This window comes from Pseudoliparis swirei, chromosome 15 (genome assembly GCF_029220125.1).
Source record: "Pseudoliparis swirei isolate HS2019 ecotype Mariana Trench chromosome 15, NWPU_hadal_v1, whole genome shotgun sequence".
Taxonomy (NCBI): domain Eukaryota; kingdom Metazoa; phylum Chordata; class Actinopteri; order Perciformes; family Liparidae; genus Pseudoliparis; species Pseudoliparis swirei.
The window spans coordinates 417,728-438,805 of record NC_079402.1 but is presented as its reverse complement, the minus strand read 5'-3'; the positions used below and the strand labels follow the sequence as shown (position 1 = coordinate 438,805).

General features: G+C 42.9%; 1 long non-coding RNA gene across 1 annotated transcript; it reads left to right on the top strand.

Moving 5' to 3' along the window:
• Window positions 1-3,289: 3,289 nt before the first annotated feature.
• Window positions 3,290-4,640, top strand: LOC130205494 (uncharacterized). The gene is made up of 4 exons (XR_008833929.1): window positions 3,290-3,379; window positions 3,956-4,088; window positions 4,356-4,388; window positions 4,492-4,640. It is a non-coding gene; the product is annotated as an uncharacterized LOC130205494 (long non-coding RNA).
• Window positions 4,641-21,078: the final 16,438 nt, after the last annotated feature.

Genomic DNA, 21,078 nt, shown 5'->3' with positions numbered 1-21,078 from the left:
AAGGCCTGAACACATTCACATGAAGAAACAAGCACTTTTCTTTGGAGAACACCTGTTGATCACCTGTGAGAAGTAAAATAACCATTTTCTCCAAAAGTAATATGGAGCTCTCGGCTACCTGTAAAGCTTAACAGCTAGCTCATAGCTCCACCATGTTAAGTGGTCTGGAACACCCTGGAGATGCGTGTTCAAGACAAGGTGAATTTTTCATCACTTTTTTTTGTTGAATTTGCATGGCGTGATCTCTACTTCACGTAGGGACACCACGGCGGCGAATATGTTCACGTGAATTCAGCGCCCTGGTGGCTAACTGAACTTCCTTCAGTCCTTCAAATTTGTTTGACAACCGTTAACTAAAATGGAATGAAGAACTCTCTCTTTTTCTCTCTCCTCTCTCTCCTCTCTCTTCTTCTCTCTCTTTTTCCTTCTCTTCTCTCTCTCCTCTCTCTTCTCTCTCTCTTCTCTCTGTCTCCTCTCTGTCTCCTCTCTCTTCTCTCTCCTCTCTCCTCTCTCTCCCTCTCTCTACTGCCCTCCTAGCTGGTCTGATCTGGGATCCGTATGTGCCCTCTTCGTCATTTTCAAGAATGAGCTACTATTGATAGATAGCCAAGAGCAGTGGTCCATCAAACTAAGGCCCGCCTCCATGCATTTGGCCGCCCTCTGGCAGACAATACCAGAGAGGCATTATGATTTTTTTTTCCCGGTCTGTTGCCACGCATAAAGTCTCTAGAACCAAAGCCGTTATTTAGGAATGGAATAAGAACTCTCTCTCTCTCAGTCTCTTTTCTCTCCCTCTCTCTCTTCTCTCCTCTCTTCTCTCCTCTGCTCTTCCATGGCGTGGTCTCTACTTCACGTAGGGACACATGGCGCATGAATATGTTCACGTGGTAAAGCGCCACCTAGTGGCTGAACTGGACTTTGTCGAATCTGCCCCAAACTTGTCGTGTTTCCGTTACAAGTCGCGGCCGAGTCGAGTCCGACCGGGCGGTGGCGAGACCTGTTCGACGCTGCTTGCAGCTTTAATTATTATTCTTATTCCACTTTTTTATTTTTGAACATTGGGGGCATATTGGGGGTATGTATCATATTCCAAAACTCACCAAATTTGGCGTTTGTCAGGTTTGGTGAAAATAGCCGGATGACAACGACGTCGAAATCGGCTTTAAAATTGCTTTCAGCGCCACCTGTAAATTTGACCGGCGGCGCCCCTCACCCAGTATGTTCAAATGACTAGCTTTTTTTTACACAAGTCCACTTGGACCTGTTTCTACAAAAAGCCTCTCAGTACCCTAAGCTCCGCCTACTTAAATTTTCCACCATATTTTTTTTGGTGAAAAACACATCCGAGGCGTTTGCTCCGACATACGGGGACCAATTCAAACCAAACCTATTGGAGATAATGTTCATGTGAGCTATATCATCTAAGATCTATCATCTTATTTCAAATATATCATTCTGGTAAGGATCTATGGCCCAGCGAACATTTTAGGGGCGTGTCCTGTTTTGTAATGCTCATAACTTCAACACTATTGGGAAAAAAAAATTACAGACTGTCAGGATATGTGTAGAAGGAAGCCTGAAACATTCACAGCAAATTTCGTGCAATTTGAACCGTAGGGGGCGCTACAATAATTCACCAAAGTTGGCCGTTTTACTTGGATTTTTGTTTTTTCGCTTTTGATTTGGCTCCTTTTCCAGTTTTTCCCCATCGATTATTTCTCCCACAAAACGCCAACAGAATCGGCTAAAAATCAGTTTTATAGAATCTCAAGACTTGAATAATGAACACTGAAAAAACGGACTTTCATTTTGGTAGAAAATTTTACACTTTTCTTACTGCCAATAATTTTTACTTCTGTGATTTCTTTATGTTAAAACTATTATCTTAAACTCATCCAATATTTCCCAGAAAAAATCATGTGTGATGCCAGTCAAGTTCCTTCGAACACATTCACACGAAGAAACAAAGCACATTTCTTCCAGGAACATCTATTGATCACCTATTGAAAAGTAAAGATAATCCATAATTTATTCACTTTCAATGATAGGGCTTGCTTCTCTTAGTCGGTCAATCAGATCGGCTTCAAATTTGTAACACACAATCCAAACATTGTTGATGTCCTCGCCCACAAAGCATTTTACGTTCGGTGTTACACTCATTGCCGTGGCAACCCATTTTTCGTGATCAAACAACGAAGGGGCTTTGGAGGGACTAAACATGCTCCCCTGTAGAAACATACCCTTGGCAAACATTATTAGTAATCAAAGATGTAGTTACCAGATAGGATTTTATTCTTCAAAAGTCTGGTAATTTGATCCATAGCGCCAATTCTCACAATATTCAATTAGGGCAGCCCTGGTGCTAGCATGCTTGACCCCATATGTATAATCGCTGGGTAGGTATATAACACAAGCAGACTGGAAAGAAAGTCTCTTGGCACCATGTTTCTAAACTGTACCCCGGATGTCGCCAATATTGATTTCTGTTTACAATATTCAATTAGGTGGCAGCCCTGGTGCTACGTTTGACCCATATAACGCTGGGTAGGTATATGTACCACAAGTAGACGGAAAGAAAAGTCTCTTGGCACCATGTTTAAACTGGTACCGGATGTCGCCAATATTGATTTCTGTTTACAATATTCAATTAGGCAGCCCCGGTGCTACGTTTGACCTACATGTATAACGCTGGGTAGGTATATGTACCACAAGTAGACGGAAAGAAAAGTCTCTTGGCACCATGCTCTAAACTGTACCGGATGTCGCCAATATTGATTTCTGTTTACAATATTCAATTAGGCAGCCCCGGTGCTACGTTTGACCTACATGTATAACGCTGGGTAGGTATATGTAACACAAGTAGACGGAAAGAAAAGTCTCTTGGCACCATGCTCTAAACTGTACCAGATGTCGCCAATATTGATTTCTGTTTCACTCTGTGCAAATCTCCTCTCATTTCCACACAGGTACATTCACCTGCGTTTCATACTCCAGGCCAGCAGGTGGCGGTAATGCACCAAATATATGGATGCAAACTGCTGTTTAGAGAAGAAGAAGAAGAAGAAGAACGCAGCTGCGGGCCTGGTCTGCAGTCTGTCTGCCTGAGACGGTAAGCATTTTAAATGTATTACAATGAACTACAATCCAACGATAATTAGTCATGGCAGTCTCTTGTTCACATGACCGCTGTAAAATCCACCGTGTTTATCCGGTGCTCTTTCTCCGTGTGATTGTCACAGGTTACTCAATGCTGTGCTACACGAGGAGCTCCATGCTAACGCCACTCCATTCAAATATATAATGGTTTCTCCTGTTCGCCAGTCGGCATGAACACATAAATACTGTGGATATTACGTTACATAACCGCAGTGAAAGAACGGTAAACTCTGAACAGAGTCACGGTGTGTCTTTGAATTCACGCCACGTTATAAATGTGTTCTGATGAAGCTTGAAGATGCATGCAGTTAATATTCATGTAGCTATTTAACTGCTCCACATCCATTTGAAAGAATAATTACTGTTTACTTTGCATATTACGGCTGTCATACAACATATACTCAATTCATACATGAAGTGTTATTAGAGATTAAACTACCAGCAGCTTATTAAAACTAGGAGTGATGCTTAAGTTTATTACTTCTTCTTGAGCCATTTATTTTAATTCAGAATTCTAATGAGTATATGGTAAATATTATTTACCTACTCTTTAAGAATATTAATACCATTTGGTGTTATTAACCTGTATATTGTTTACGAGATCTGTATACTTTCATCAGCAATGTTAGAACCAGAGTGTGATGAAGTTTTTAATTACATAGTATAATCATATTCTGACTAGAACGCTATCTGACATTGAGATGTAAAGTGTGCTCATCAAAATCACTGCACATAGACACACATCAGATGTTGATTGCTGTACTAACCTCCGGTGTCCTGCTGTTCATCTCTATTGCAGACACTATGGAGATGTTTGGACTGCAGTATAATGAGCATGGTTGCCCCCAGTTCCTGTGGACTGGGACCAGCACAGGACCAAGACTGCCCGACCTCCTCCAGAGCAGTGCATCCACTGCACAGTCATCGTAATGGTGCTCAGTATTAATTATTAATATTATGAAAATATTTGAATTTTATTTTAAGCAAATCTGTAACTTTCTTTTAAAAAATTACACTGCAGTCTTGTTATTGGTGACCTCAGCTAGGCCCAGAATTATTTTCATGAGATATCACCATGCAGATTTCGAATGAATTCAATTTAAAGTTAGCGAAAAATAAATATTATTAATATTATGACAATATTTGAATTTTATTTAAAGCAAATCCGTTACTTTCTTGTTTATTCTGTTTCTTTATAGGACGTGGCACTAAGGAGGATTGTCCAGCCGCAGGTTTGTTATGTTATTGTGCTTTGAAGTTTATGAATCATACCAGTATTTGCTTTTTGAAGAGACCAATTGACACCATTATTGTTTCTGCAATTTTGTTTTCCAGATGACGCTGAAGAACCGTTACAAGCCGCTAACACCAGTCTGCTTCAGCAGCTTGGTTGAAATGGAGATTGGATGATGCACTGTGCCCAACTAATCATACACGTGATGCCTTGAGAGGTCGGGGTCAGATTGTGAGTACTCCTCCGTTTTCCTGATCCGATGTGAGGTCAAGGTCAGGGATGTCTATGTGTCCAGATTGTAATGCACTCCGAGACAAATTTGTAAATTGTGAAATGGGCTATACAAATAAACTGAATTGAATTGAGACGTCAGTGCACAACTCAAGGGCGACAAGCATTTATGCATTTTACATCGAATTTACATGACGTGGTCTATACTTCACGTCGGGACACACGACGCATGAATATGTTCACGTAGTTAAAGCGCCACCTAGTGGCTGAACTGGACTTTGTCGAATCTGCCCCAAACTTGTCGTGCTCGTTATAAGTCGCGGCCCGAGTCGAGTCCGACCGGCGCGCCGGGTCCTCGGCGCCGGCTCCCCCGACCGGCGCGGGTGAGCGAGGACCCGTTCGACGCTGCTTGCAGCTTTAATTCCACTTTTTATTTTTGAACATTGGGGGCATATTGGGGGTATGTATCATATCCCAAAACTCACCAAATTTGGCAAGCTTGTCAGGCTTGGTGAAAATAGCCAGATGACAACGACGTCGAAATTCGGCTTTAAAAAATTGCTCTCTAGCGCCACCTGTAAATTTGACCGGCGACGCCCCTCACCCAGTATGTTCAAATGACTAGCTTTTTTTTTCACAAGTCCACTTGGACCTGCTCTACAAAAAAGCCTCTCAGTACCCTAAGCTCCGCCTACTTAAATTTTCCACCATATTTTTTTTGGTGAAAAACACATCAGAGGCGTTTGCTCCGACATACGGGGTCCAATTCAAACCAAACCTATTGGAGATAATGATTATGGAAGCTACATCATCTAAGATCTATCATCCTTTTTCAAATATATCATTGTGGTAAGGATCTATGGCCCAGCGAACATTTTAGGGGCGTGTCCTGTTTTGTAATGCTCATAACTTCAACACTATTGGGAAAAAAATAACAGACTGTCAGGATATGTGCAGAAGGGAGCCTGGAACATTCACAGCAAATTTCGTGCAATTTAAACCGTAGGGGGCGCTACAATAATTCACCAAAGTTGGCCGTTTTTGGCGTTTTTTGGCGTTTTTTGCTTGAATTGGCCCTTTTCCACTTTTTCCCCATCGATTATTTCTCCCACAAAACGCCAACAGAATCGGCTAAAAATCAGTTTTATAGAATCTCAAGACTTGAATAATGAACACTGTGAAAAAAAACGGACTTTTCGTCGGTAGGAAATTTTCGGTTTTTTACTGCCAATAATTTTTTACTTTCTGTGATTTCTTTATGTTAAAAACTATTACTTAAACTCATCCAATACTAACGCAAAAAATCATGTGTGATGCCAGTCAAGGCCTGAACACATTCACACGAAGAAACAAGCACATTTCTTCCAGGAACACCTATTGATCACCTATTGAGAAGTAAAATAACCAAATTTTTCTGCCCAAAATAATGTGAACTCCTATGGCTGCCTGTAAACCAACTGGCTTATAGCTTACCATGATAAGTGTTGGTCTGGACACCTGGAGATGCGTGTTTGATTCCAAGGCAAGGCACCTTTTTTTCATCACTTTTTTTTTTACATTGAATTTACATGACGTGATCTCTACTTCACGTAGGGACACGTGATGCATGAATATGTTCACGTAGTTAAAGCGCCACCTAGTGGCGAAACTGGACTTTGTCGAATCTGCCCCAAACTTGTGCTCGTTATAAGTCGCGGCCCGAGTCGAGTCCGACCGGCGCGCCCTCGGCCGAGCGGGCCGGCATCCCGCCGGCTCCCCCGACCGGCGTGGGTGAGCGAGGACCCGTTCGACGCTGCTTGCAGCTTTAATTCTTCTTCTTATTCCGCTTCTTATTTTTGTACATTGGGCGCATATTGGGGGTATGTATCATATCCCAAAACTCACCAAATTTGGCAAGCTTGTCAGGCTTGGTGAAAATAGCCGGATGACAATGACGTCGAAATTCGGCTTTAAAAAATTGCTCTCTAGCGCCACCTGTAAATTTGACCGGCGACGCCCCTCACCCAGTATGTTCAAATGACTAGCTTTTTTTTTCACAAGTCCACTTGGACCTGCTCTACAAAAAAGCCTCTCAGGACCCTAAGCTCCGCCTACTTAAATTTTCCGCCATATTTTTTTTGGTGAAAAACACATCAGTGGCGTTTGCTCTGACATACGGGGTCCAATTCAAACCAAACCTATTGGAGATAATGATCATGGAAACTATATCATCTAGGATCTATCATCTTTTTCCAAATATATTATTGTGCTAAGCATCTATGGCCCAGCGAACATTTTAGGGGCGTGTCCTGTTTTGTAATGCTCATAACTTCAACACTATTGGGAAAAAAAAATAACAGACTATCAGGATATGTGCAGAAGGGAGCCTGAAACATTCACAGCAAATTTCGTGTAATTTGAACCATAGGGGGCGCTACAATAATTCACCAAAGTTGGCCGTTTTTCGCTTGATTTGGCCAGTTTCCAATTTTTCCCCTTCGATTATTTCTCCCACAAAACGCCAACAGAATCGGCTAAAAATCAGTTTTATAGAATCTCAAGACTTGAATAATGAACACTGTGAAAAAAAACGGACTTTTCGTCGGTAGGATATTTCCGTTTTTTTACTGCCAATAATTTTTTACTTTCTGTGATTTCTTTATGTTAAAAACTATTGCTTAAACTCATCCAATACTTCCCCAAAAAATCATGTGTGATGCCAGTCAAGGCCTGAACACATTCACATGAAGAAACAAGCACATTTCTTGGAGGAACACCTATTGATCACCTATTGAGAAGTAAAATAACCAAAACCAAATTTTTCTGCCCAAAATAATGTGAGCTCCTACGGCTGCCTGTAAACCAGCTGGCTCATAGCTCACCATAAGTGTTGGTCTCGACACCTGGAGATGCGTGTTCGATTCCAAGACAAGGCAGCTTTTTTTCATCACTTTTTTTTTTTACATTGAATTTACATGACGTGATCTCTACTTCACGTAGGGACACACGACGCATGAATATGTTCACGTAGTTAAAGCGCCACCTAGTGGCTCAACTGGACTTCCTTCAGTCCGCCCCAAATTTGTTTGACTAGCCCGTTATTTAGAATGGAATAAGAACTCTTTTTCTCTCTCCTCTCTCTCTTTTTCCTTCTCTTCTCTCTCTCTCCTCTCTCTTCTCTCTCTCTTTTTCTCTCTCTTCTCTCTGTCTCCTCTCTCTGTCTCCTCTCTCTTCTCTCTCCTCTCTCTACTGCCCTCCTCGCTGGTCTGATACGGATCCGTATTGCCCTCTTACGTCATTTTCAAAATGAGCTATATTGATAGATAGCCAAGAGCAGTGGTCCTCAAACTAAGGCCCGCCTCCACATTTGGCCCGGCCCTCTGAACAATACCAGAGAGGCATTATGATTTTTTTTCAGTCTGGCCACGCAAATCCTAGACAAGCCCGTTATTTAGAATGGAATAAGAACTCTCTCTCTCTCTCTCTCTCTCTCTTTTTCTCTCTCTCTCTCTCTCGCTCCTCTCTCTCTCTCTCTCTCTCTCTCTCTCTCTCTCTCTCCTCTCTCTCTCCTCTCTCTTCCATGACGTGGTCTATACTTCACGTAGGGACACATGACGCATGAATATGTTCACGTAGTTAAAGCGCCACCTAGTGGCTGAACTGGACTTTGTCGAATCCGCCCCAAACTTGTCGCGCTCGTTACAAGTCACGGCCCGAGTCGAGTCCGACCGGCGCGCCCGGGTCCTCGGCGCCGGCTCCTCGGCGCCGGCTCCCCCGACCGGCGCGGGTGAGCGAGGACCCGTTCGACGCTGCTTGCAGCTTTAATTATTACTGTTATTTTATGATCAGTATTATTATTATCATTATTATTATTGTTAGATTTGTTATCAATATTATTATGGTCATTATTAAGTATTATTATTATTATTATTATCAATATTATGGTTATCATTATTATCATTGTTATGATGATTAATATTATCATTAGTCGGAGGATTGGTGGTGTTGTTGTTCTTATGATTGTGATTATGATCATTATTATTATCATTATTATCGTTATTTGTATTTTATCATTATCATTAATATTATTTAATGATAGTATTAGTGTTCTTAACAATATCATTATGGCTATGATTATGGATATGGTCATCAACACTATCATTGACATTATTATTAATATATCATTGTTGCTAATACTATATTAGTTCATTACCATTAATATTGGGATCATTACGGTCACTATCATTATAAACACCGTGAATAATATTGACTTATTGTTGTTATTATTAAGATTGATATGGTGGTTGTTGTGGTTGTTATTATTAAGATTGATATGATTTTTGGGAGGATGATTATTATATTATTTTATGATTATTACTCCAATTTATAGGATGGTCATTTATAGGGAGCACGGTGGAAGCATTTGGCGCAGCAGCAGGGTGCAGATCCTTCTCACTGGTACTTTATGAGTATAGTGGAGAGGTGGATTGAGGACTGACCGCTTGGTATGTTTTCTCCGAATAATAATCTAATATAAAGGTTACGTTTTAAGATTAAGGGTCATCACGGTGGTCAATTATTGCCTTACAGTAATCATCATCTATATTTGATTAGAGTGGGCACAATATGTAGGAACCACCAGCATTGCACCACAGCCTGTCATTTTTGGGGGGGAGACTGAAGGCCGGAGAGGGCCTCATCCAACTAGGAATTAAATTAAAATAAATTAAAATGGCTACTTACATATAGATTTGCGTAACAATATGTACTGGGCAGGGAGTATATATTCTCTCTCCTATTATAAACACCCGTAGACCAGTTGTTAGAGGGTTTATTAAGAATTTTAATTATTTAGGGGAGATTAACGGTTGAATAATTATTTCAACACTTTCAATTATAAAACCCCGACTCTTTATGGGACTATAATGACACCTCCTCTCCTCCGAAGAATGTTATCAGTTTACCTCTGCGTGGGCACCGGAAACGGAAGCCAGAACTCCCGCGAAAATAACTCCGCGTCAGAAGCCCCCACCTTTGCGCTCGCACCGCTCTCCGGTCTTTCGGACTCGCATCTCTGACAGAGAGGACACGGACTCACTTGCGGACTACTTTCACGGGTAAGGAACCTGAACAATCAAACAATAATATTGTACATATACATAGGACGACTGTTGGTTATAGTAGATCTCTTCTGACCCCCTCCGAGATCCCGCGCCTCAAGCCGGAGCCCGCGCGGACTTGTTCCTAGACTTCTTTACGGGTAAGACCAGTGGTGTAGTGGGCGTTGGACGCGGGGGTACGCCGTACCCCCACTTATTTGGAGCATGATTTTTTTTTATTTTTTTTTTATAGTCTAATAAATATAAAAATCATTGCCAGTGTTATCAGTTGCAAGTGTGTATGTGTTGTCATAATGACAACATAATACATTTCACAGTAATTATAATAAAAAATAAAAAATATTTCTATTATGATTCGTCATCACGCTCGTGATGCAAAAAGCAGACGGCGCTGCGCCAGAGTCCTGCAAAAACAACGATTCCGGGTGGTATTTTTTCAACAAAAACGTTTCGGGATTATGAAACCAAATAAATGCACGATTGTTGCATAACAATATGATAACGTTCCGTTTTTAATAACTCACGTTTTGGGAGGGGCGGATGACCATCTAATTATTAATATATATGTGTCTACATACTGTACGTGAATATAATTAAATGGAATGAACGGCATAATTTATGCCTGGCCTGGTGGCGCTCTTTCAGCATCTGGACAGCTCCTCAAACTTTGATGTGATGACAGTGTCAATGTCACTGACACACCCCAGCTCGCGATCCGCCGCGTTCTTTGCACGACTTCTTTTCTAAAAGAATTTAATTCAGAAGAAGAAAGAGGCTAGCAGCACCGAAGCAGCTACAAGTGAAGCTGCTACTACATCACCAGAAGAGCCGCCTGAAGACGTGGATAATGCTAGCAACGTTAACTGCGCTAGCAACGTTCCCCTGGCTAGCTCTAGCTCAAGCTCACCTTTCCCAGATATATGGACGGAGGAGATGTGGCGGAGGAAACAAGACGCATACCCATGGATAGATTGCAAAGCTGGAAAACTGGGCTGCAAAGTGTGTACATCAATTTCGGATGCATCCGTTTTCAAAACACAAGGATCAAGATTGGCGGATGAATGGCGTTCCTACACCGTCACTTACAGTGGAAAAGACAAGAGCGGAATGTTAACGTCCCTCAGAAAAAAAATCATCAAACACAAAGAATCAAATGGACACACCACTGCGCAGCGGATTCAAGAGAACGCCAAAAAGGAGACACTTGAGAAGTATGGAGGACTTAAAATGACTTAAGTATAAATAAATAAATTAATGAATGCATGAATAAATACAAGAATAAATAAATAAATGCTTAAATAAATGTATAAATGGATAAATAAATGCTTAAATAAATGTATAAATAAATGTATAAATAAATAAATGCTTAAATAAATGTATAAATAAATAAATAAATACAGGAATGAATAAATATAAGTTATAAATCAACTAGACATCATTAAATAAATATATTTCTGCATTTCTGTATTTCTTCATTTATTTATTTGTCCACACGTATTTCTTCATTTATTTATGTGTGACATTTACGTGTCCGTATATTCAAATGAGCTGGGGCGGTCCGAACCTCTGTCTAAAGCATGATTGGTCACAGGAGTGTGATGCACCTGGTGTGTTGTGCTCTACTATGTACTCTGATGATTCTGCAGTGGTCGGGTGTATTAGGGATGGACGGGAGGAGGAGTACAGGACAGTGGTGAGTGACTTTGTAAAGTGGGCCGGGGAGAATCACCTGCGGCTGAACGTGGCCAAGACCAGAGAGATGGTGGTGGACTTCAGGAGGAAGGCGACAGCTCCTCCACCTCTGAGTGTCCTGGGAGTGGACGTGGACATGGTGGAGGAGTACAAGTACCTGGGCGTCTCCATCGACAGCCGACTGAACTGGAAGGCCAACATCAACGCTGTGTACAAGAAGGGGATGAGTCGACTCTTTTTCCTGAGGAAGCTTCGATCCTTCAACGTGTGCAGCAAGATGTTGGAGTTATTCTACCAGTCGGTTGTCGCCAGTGTACTGCACTTTGCCATTGTCTGCAGGGGGAGCAGCATCGGAGCCGGTGACACCAGCCGTCTTAACAAACTGGTTAGGAAGGCTGGCTCCATCATCGGCTGCCAGCTGGAGCTCCTGGAACAGGTGGTGGAGAGGAGGACGTTGAAGAAACTGCTGTCCATATTGGACAACCCGGACCACCCGGACCACCCTCTCCACCACCTCCTACAGGGACAGAGGAGTACTTTCTCCAGACGTCTCCTCACGCTCCGCTGCCACAAGGACAGATACAGGAGAACATTCCTGCCGACGGCTATAAGGCTCTACAACAGTTCACCTCTTGCCAGATCACCCTAACCCTTCATTTCATTTGCTCTGCACTCATACACACACTTTGCTTTTTGCACTCTGTCTATATTTAATATTTTTGTATTTGATTTGTCAGTGTTGTTGTGTGTTGTGTATGCATGTGTGTTGTATATTTACATATATATTTTGTTTTGTATTTTACTTTATCTTACTTGTACACTTCTATATCTTTCATCCCTGTTTCTTATATTTTGTGTTTTGTTTTTTATTCTTGTGTGTTGCTGCTACTGTCTCGACAAATTTCCCCTTGGGGATTAATAAAGTATATATCTATCTATCTATCTATCTACTATTTCTGCCTGGCACATGACGCTGAAGTTGACTCGCTCAGCTCACCGTTAGCAGAAGTTAGCCTCGACAGCTTTTTGACTTCAGCCGTTTATCAATTCCAAGAACACTGAGTACAGACTCGTGTTCTTTTGGAGTCTGGTCTTTGGAGTCTGGTTTTGGGAGTCCAGACTCTCGAGGACGCAGGACGGTCTTGTGACGTCACCACATCAACTGTTCTTGCGCATGAATTTACTCAAATTATTCACTGTAAAATAATTTACAGTGGAGTAGAATGTGTTGCGGTGTTCACTGTTGTTTGGCGTAGGCTACGAATAAACGATAATAAATATACAACGTCTCGTAGCTTTCCTGACCCAGGGTCGCTACAATATGAAGTTATGAATCTTAACCCTCAGTCAAATTGACGTAACGTTATCTTTTAGTAAATAATAAACTCGTTGTGCTCTTTAGATCCTCAAAAACCTAATTATATCTCATGTTTAGCCGCTACGGAGACGTCAGAGCCAGCGGAGCATTTCAAAAAGTCCTGCCGAGATCAGGCTTCTCTCGGCGGCCACACAGCGCGCTGACCGCCCGGAGCTCACTGGTCCCGCGAGCAGGACCTCAAATCTCCGTCGCATATCCTTATTAGACTGAATCTCGATAAACCGACCACAGATTTGATGCTTAAACAACTAACTTCTCGGCTGAAAACATCCTTAAATTACATTCCGTGACTCAACAGTAGTATTTAGAATGTACAGACAAGAATGCATAATAAACACTGTTCGTCTACAGATCCAAGTGCTAGGGATCGATTGCTTCTGTCTTGCTCCCTGACTTGACCAATCCTGTTCAACAATGAGGTTCGGACCACCCAGCTCATTTGAATATACGGACACGTAAATGTCACACATAAATAAATGAAGAAATACGTGTGGACACATAAATAGAGAAATAAATAAATGAAGAAATACAGAAATGCAGAAATATATTTATTTAATGATGTCCTGTTGAGTTATAACTTATATATATTAATTGCTGTATTTATTTCTGTATTTATACATTTATTCTTGTATTTATTTATTTATTTATACATTTATGTAAGCATTTATTTATTTATTTATACATTTATTTAAGCATTTATTCATTTATTCTTGTATTTATTCATGCATTTATTTATTTATTTATTTATACTTAAGTCATTTTGAGTCCTCCATAGAGAAGGTCTGTGACAACATGAATGCATCAAAGCTGAAAGCTACATGTGCTGTATTCCGGTCTGCTTATTACTTGGCACAGAACGACAGACCATTTTTGGACAACTATGGTTTACTGGAGTTGCAACACGAAAATGGGGTTGACATAGGCATCGGTTTGCACTCCAGGTACAGTGCATCACAGATAGTGGACCATATAAGTTCAGAGATGCGTAAAAAAGCATGCCAAAGAATCCAAGCTATCGAAGGTAAAGTTTCGATTCTTATAGATGAGTCAACGAGTGGGATGCAAAACGACCTTGATTGTCTACCTCAAATGTGAAACGGACAAGAGCTGTGAACCACATTTTATGTTTCTGGATTTGATCGAACTTCCAGACCAGAGAGCCGACACAATCATGCAGCACTTGCTGAAATGCCTCCAAGGACATGGCTTCGATGACGCTTACTTGAAGAAGCATTTAATTTCATTTGCAAGTGATGGAGCGAGCGTGATGTTGGGACGGAAAGCAGGTGTAGCCAAACAGCTTTCGGAACTGTACCCCAATATAATCACCTGGCATTGCCTGAACCATCGTTTAGAGCTGGCTGTGGGGGACACGGTGTCTGGCGTGAGTGGTGTGAATCATTTCCAGGCATTTATGGACAAGTTATACACTTTGTACAGCAGATCACCCCTAAACCAGAGAGAGCTGGCTGAGTGTGCTGCTGATTTGCATAAACAAATAGGAAAAATAGGCCGTGTGTTGAGCACGAGATGGGTGGCCAGCTCCTATCGCACAGTATCCGCTGTTTGGAATAACTTGAGTCACTATGTGCACACTTTAGCTGCGAAGACAGATGAGAAACGATCAGCAAACGATTGAAAGCTGTATGAAGGTCTGTTAAAGCGGCTGACTTCAAAGCAGTTCCTTTTAGATTTAGCGCTCATGTGTGATACACTGAATGAGTTAGCCCTGTTGTCAGAATGTTTGCAAAAGCGCACGACATCAGTAGCCTACGCCGACAAACTGATCCACGGAGCATTCGTTTTATCAATGGACTGGGGAGCGACCTGGGACCAAGGTCCTTGCAGCTGAAAATGCCATATCAGAAGGCAGACTGGGCACAGTTGTGCTCACAGACAACTCCAAAATCGTCACCATCAATCGTCAACAATTTCTCCGGAGTCTAAGCAACAACCTTAGCCATAGAATGTTCACTACTGCATCATCTCGTGGAGCAGCCTCGCAGGCCCAGTCGGACACAGACTATGTTCACTTGCTCGCTCAACTGAAAGTCCTGGAACGCGACAACTGGCCACCAGCTCAGACCATGCCGCCTGGCTACGGAGAGGTGCAAGTGAGTGAACTGTGCCAACGATTCAGGCTGCCGACTGTAAGTGCAATAAATGCATTCCGAGACTTTGTGGAGAGCACTGTAGACGATGCTACACCTGCCGAGCTCAGGCCCTTGATGAACTGCACTAGACTGATACCATGCAGCACGGCAGAATGTGAAAGGATTCAGCCAGATGAATCTGATCATCACCCCAACGCGCAACAGGTTGCTGGTTGAACGGGTATCCACCTTGATGTTCATAAAGCTACATGGTCCACCTCTGACCCAGTGGGATCCGACAGGATATGTAACAACTTGGCTGAGACGACATCGCTCAGCTGAAGACAAGAGGTCACGACAGGCTGCAGCCGAATCTGGCAAGGATCCAGACCCACTGTGGCGTTTCCTCTGAATGATTTCAACGGTGAGTAACACGGATTTTTTGCAGCAACTAAAGTAGGACTAGGCATACCGGTGGTTTCTGTAGACCTGTCTGCCCGATTTGTGATTGCACTGCACGCGTGCGCACTTATGTGGCATTGTTTGGGATGACCTAATTAAAATAGCGTCCCCCCAGTAAAAAAATTCCCACTACACCACTGGGTAAGACACCTTACTAATTACATACACACCTTGACGGTAGGCTGGGTTAGATCCTTTACCAACTTTTTGACCGGACAGAACCGCCCGTGGACCGTTATTAAACCCGTATGGGTTACGTTACAACAACTGTGTTATGCTAATGTCCGGACCAACCATTAGCAGATTAATAACTACGGACCCTAATAAGGCTGTTATTAAATAATTCTTCGGGTGAAAACGCACAATATTGGTCGGCGAGATGGTTTAATCCTTTTCCCACGGTTGATTATACGCGGGGAGTTTTAATTAAATCCGAATGCCTTTTTTTTCTCTTTTTCTCTTCCTCGGCTGTAGCGCAGCCACCTTTGGGTTCCCCGTGTTCTGGGGGGGCGGTGGACATTGTTGTAACGTGATCTTATAGTTTACACTCTTCCACTAAAATAGGCCTTTCTGGTTTATGGCCACGGAGGGGGCCTGGCTCGGATTCCTCATGTTTTTATTAATTCTTTTAACTTTTCCCAAATGGGTTGGATTGTTTGTTTTCGCTGAATTCGTTTTTCTATGGTTTTACTCAAATCATTTTAATTAATGCTCATCGACAGGGACCTAAATAACAGGGCGGGGATCCTACGATTCTCAGAGAAGGGTTAATCGTTTAAATACATTAACTAAAAGGTTTAAACGCAAGTGTTAAAAGAGGGGTATTAATACTTGAGTCAACAGGTGGGATCTTTTCCAGACCCGCCTATAAAAATTAGAACCATGACGTCAAAAACTTTATTTAGTGATCCTTTCAGACTTCTCACTAGGTTACATAACTCCAGGAATTAGTACTCCCTGGGGGGGCCCCTCGGGTGAGAGTGTCTAGTGAAGGCCGAAACACTCTGAGACCCCGAGATCCACTACTGATGAATTGTGCCTAAGGGGGTGTCTGAAATCTCCAGGATTACTTTTTAGATTTCATGCAATAAAGATCACAAAAGTTTACATCAATACGAATTACTGCTAATATAAAAAAACAGAAGACAATGGGATTCTTACGAGACAATGTTTAATGTGGCAGGGACCCAACACTATTCCATCAACTCGAATCCTGGTTGAGCGAATTTCAACTTACCAAACGGTCAACTGTTACAACCAAATAATGACAATTAAGAATAATACGTCTTCAAACGGTTTAAACTCAGAAGATTACAATGCAATTAACAATAGAATAATGTGGCATCACTGGAATAAACTTCTTCCGACCACTTACATGGACCTCACGTTGTATACAGGGTTTAGGTTTAATTTATAGTTGTTATATGTGAATACAGTCCGTATGAACGAGGTGACTCTTTCTCTGTGCTCCCTTTTAACTTACATCCAGATGACTTCTTTACTAAGGAATGGATCACCCACCTCCTGACACTCCCAATGGGTGGAGTGTCGGGTAGGTTAGCAGACTCGCCTTTCTAGGTGGATGAGGGTGCTGGGCGTAATAACTCCCCCCTTACAGTTCTGTTTCCTTGTTCATATCTACCCACGTGTAATTAGGTACAGACCACAGGGTGAACACGTTTGAATACACGCACACAGAATGGTGATTAACCTTAACCTCTGAATAGGAGGGCCGCAACACCCACATTAGAGATCCATATCTGTGATCCGTAAGTTAATAAAGTGGTTGATGACTTGACCTCAACCTCGGATAAAGGGGTTGACGACACTTATAACGGAGTAGAATGAATGAACGGCTAAGTTAGGGGACCCGTAAATTTACCTTTAAGCCTTAATAAAATAGAAAAAATAAAATAAAAATTAATATAAGATAAGTTTAAAAATTAAAAACTAAAATATCAAACAATCTAAAGTATTTTGAATTAATTATGCAGGAAGTTGGGACTTCCATCTTTAGTAATTTCAGGCACAAATTCTATAACCCCGGACGGGGATACCACTTTCTGACTACACCGGGGCCTCCCTTTGACTAGTTTGTTTTGACTCCTTGATTGTGTTCCTGCTCTGCTCTCCTTCCCAGTCTCATAGTGGCCCTCACCATAAGCCCCGGCGTTCTACCAATTAGAGCATTTGACAGATGATCCTCTGACCTGGGTCTATAGGTCTACCGGCTGGGGCAATTCTAGTGACATGCGTCGGACAGTGCCGTTCTCCGGGTCTCCTCCCATACGCCGAAGCTGTCAGTGTTCGACACTGTGTGAGCCCAAGCATGGAGACCCAAAACCCATACCCTAACCCTAACCCTAACCCTCCCATCTTAAGGACCGCTACTCCGGAAGACGCCCTCTTTGGCCCCATCCTCACGGCTCTTGTGGACGACAACATCAGGGATAACCCTAACCCTACCTTTGCTGTATATACTCCTGGCTACCTCCTGAAAAACTTCCCACTCACCCCCATAAGACAGACCAAACCACCCACAACACAACTGGACACCCCCGACCCACCACCACTGACCCCTACGACCTCGACACAGCGGGACTTACCCAAGACTCCCCTTCCCCCGACACGGAAAAGGACCTATGCGGAAGCTACCAGACTGGGACTGACTAGCCCTATACTCCCCCGCGACCGACCTGACGTGACCAAGACAGCACCTAAGGACGGACCCGACCCTACCAGACAGACAGAGCGGACTACAGGACTGCCCCAGAGACCGGACCGCCGACCTCCCACACCCGTCGACATGTTCACGCGACACGAGCACCGAGGTGACAAGACCCGGAACTGGTCTCTGACACCGGTCAGACCAGTGCTCATACTAGGAGCTTCGAATATGGCCCGACTCCCCCCTATATATAACCGTAGGGTACAAGTGGATTGTTTCCCGGGAGCGAGGACCTTCAATGCAATCCACATGATAAAATACAGGACACCCTTCTCCCCACAGGTCATACTTGTTATACTGCACTTCGGCCTAAACGACAGGGCTGCGAGGGACTACGCCCGAGTTGGCAGGGACATGATGGAGCTGCGGAGGGTGACCTGCGACACATTCCCCGCAGCGGAGGTTCGCTTGGCGATGCTGAACGTCTCCCCCAGATTGGATGTCAGAGTGGCAGAATGCTAATTACCTCAACGGTATTATCCAGGACACCCCGGGACACATCCCGCCGATGGAAGCTGAAAACCGGCTTACCACAACAGACGGCATCCATTGGACTCCCGAAACGGGGAGAATGATCTGGGCCCTCTGGAAGGGACACACTGGACTTTAGACCCTGGATTGAGTTAGAACGCCGCATTAGTGAGAGCATTGGAGAAACAGTTCGTTCCCTTCTAATTAAAAATCCTCTACTCCACAACACACCTGGTCTCCTTATCAATTATTACTAAATACTATTAATACCAAAAAAAATCTTTTATCATCATTATTATTGTTGTTGTTATTATTATTATTATTGATATGAATAATAATATTATTATGTCATTATTACTATTATCATTATCATTATTACTATTATTATTATTATTGATATGAATAATAATATTATTATGTCATTATTACTATTATTATCATCATTATTACTATTATTAATATTATTATCATTATTATTACTATTATTATCATTAATATTGTACAAATTGAGGGACTTGGATTATTTGCATGACCGTTTCTTTCACGTACACTGTCATTGTGAGGTGGGTATTATTATTATGATTATTAATATCATTGTATTATTAGCACTATTATGAGCATTGCTATTACTCTTCTGGGCATGCAACGTGGTAATAATGGGATGTTGATCTCACTACCAGGCGGGTTCCTTATAATATGTATATAAAGCACGAACACTTGGTAGGGTGTCTCCAAAAACTCTAGTTTATTTTATTTTATTTTTAATGTCACCAACTACAACTATATTACTATTTTGGATGACAGGGTGACCATCAATACTATGTTGCAATACACACCGTCGGGGGTCCATCATCGGATTAATTATTCCCCTAAAAATATAGGATTAATATAAACCTGAAAACCATTAACAACTGTAGAACGGGAGGAGGAAGGCCGGGGAGGGCCGCATTTGAGCCAGGGACTAAAGTAAAAATGCTTTTAGAAAATCTTTTGATAATAAACCTAACTTAAGAGGACCGAACGGGTGGGGAGTTAGGACCCCCCGTTCCTAATATAACACCCGGAAGCAGGGTATTCACAGGTAGGTCTGAATATATTTTAACAACCAATATATTGATTAATTTAATTAATTTACTTCAGAAATTATTTCGCCGGTTTTAATCAACAAACCTTGGACTTTTATTGACTTTTAATGACACCCCCGCGCTATCAATTAATAATATAGGGTTTAACTCACCTATTGCGACCGAAAAAAAGGACCCAGACATGGCGGACACTCTTCCCGTCGGTGAACATCTCACCCTCCCCAGCAGCCCCACGAAGAGGAGAGGCCCCTCCCTCTTCTGTGTTGGCACGGCGCCCGCCATCACCGCTCCCCGAGAACAAGAGGCCGGCGTTCTTTGAGCCTGGAGTGCCTGACCCCATTGCACCCGGAGCCTCCCACACCCCATCCAAATAGGAACGGGTGTGTCAGTAGACGAGAGGATACAGACATCATGGAGCTGTCGCAGGGGGACCACGTCACGGCCCGGACAGGGAAAAACACAACCCGCCTGCGGACCATGACCAACCCTGGGCCCAAGCCCACCCGTAAGACCAGCGATCTACGGACGGCAGTGCAGACCCGGCTCCCCCAGGCAGGCGCCACACCTGGAGCGTCCGGCCACATCCGACCCAGGATGCATCAAACTTCACCCAGGAAGGCGGCCGACATGCAATTGTGCCTGCACAATAAGTGGGCCATCCTGGGAGACTCCAACGTCGGGAGAATGCCACCGCATGACATCACCACTATCCAAATCGACGCCTTCCCCGATGCCACCTTCACACGCAGCGGCCCTGCTCCAGAACGCCGTGGCAACCGTCAAGGTGGAGAAGCTGATCCTGTCATTCGGACACAACAACCGGGGTCAGAGCAAAGACACTATGATTAAGCAGCTGCAGAAGATGATCTCAGCGGCTGAACTTAAATTTCCCCTTTGTGAGATCTTTGTCCCGCAGATCAACTTCTCCCCGCAGCTGCCTCCCCAGGAGCAGATTCGACTGGCAGAACTCAACACATTCATCTCAACACTGAGTGAGTATATTCCTATGTTGCCCAGCGAACAGTTCAAAACTGAATCAGAGAATAACACTAAATGGTCCATTGAGACGGCCAAAACCATGCTCGACCACTGGGCTGTTCATTTAAATTAAATGAACCTACTTTGAACACAGACAGTGGTTCAGCAATAGTAACACAGGGGAAATTTTTGAAACCCTCACAAGAGGTGATTGGAAAACAAAAACTGTGTGTATCTCATATGGTGCACAAACTGCTATAAACAGTATGTGGGCGAAACAGGGAATATGCTCTCCACCCGTTTCACACAACACAAATACAACATCACACACAAGAAACATACACACACACCGCTGGGACAACACTTTATTATGCATGGATGGGCCGCATTAAAAACCTCTATCATCCAATGCAGCAACAGGTGGACCAGGACGCAGCGGAGGACGGTGGAGAGGGGCTGGATCGCCAAGCT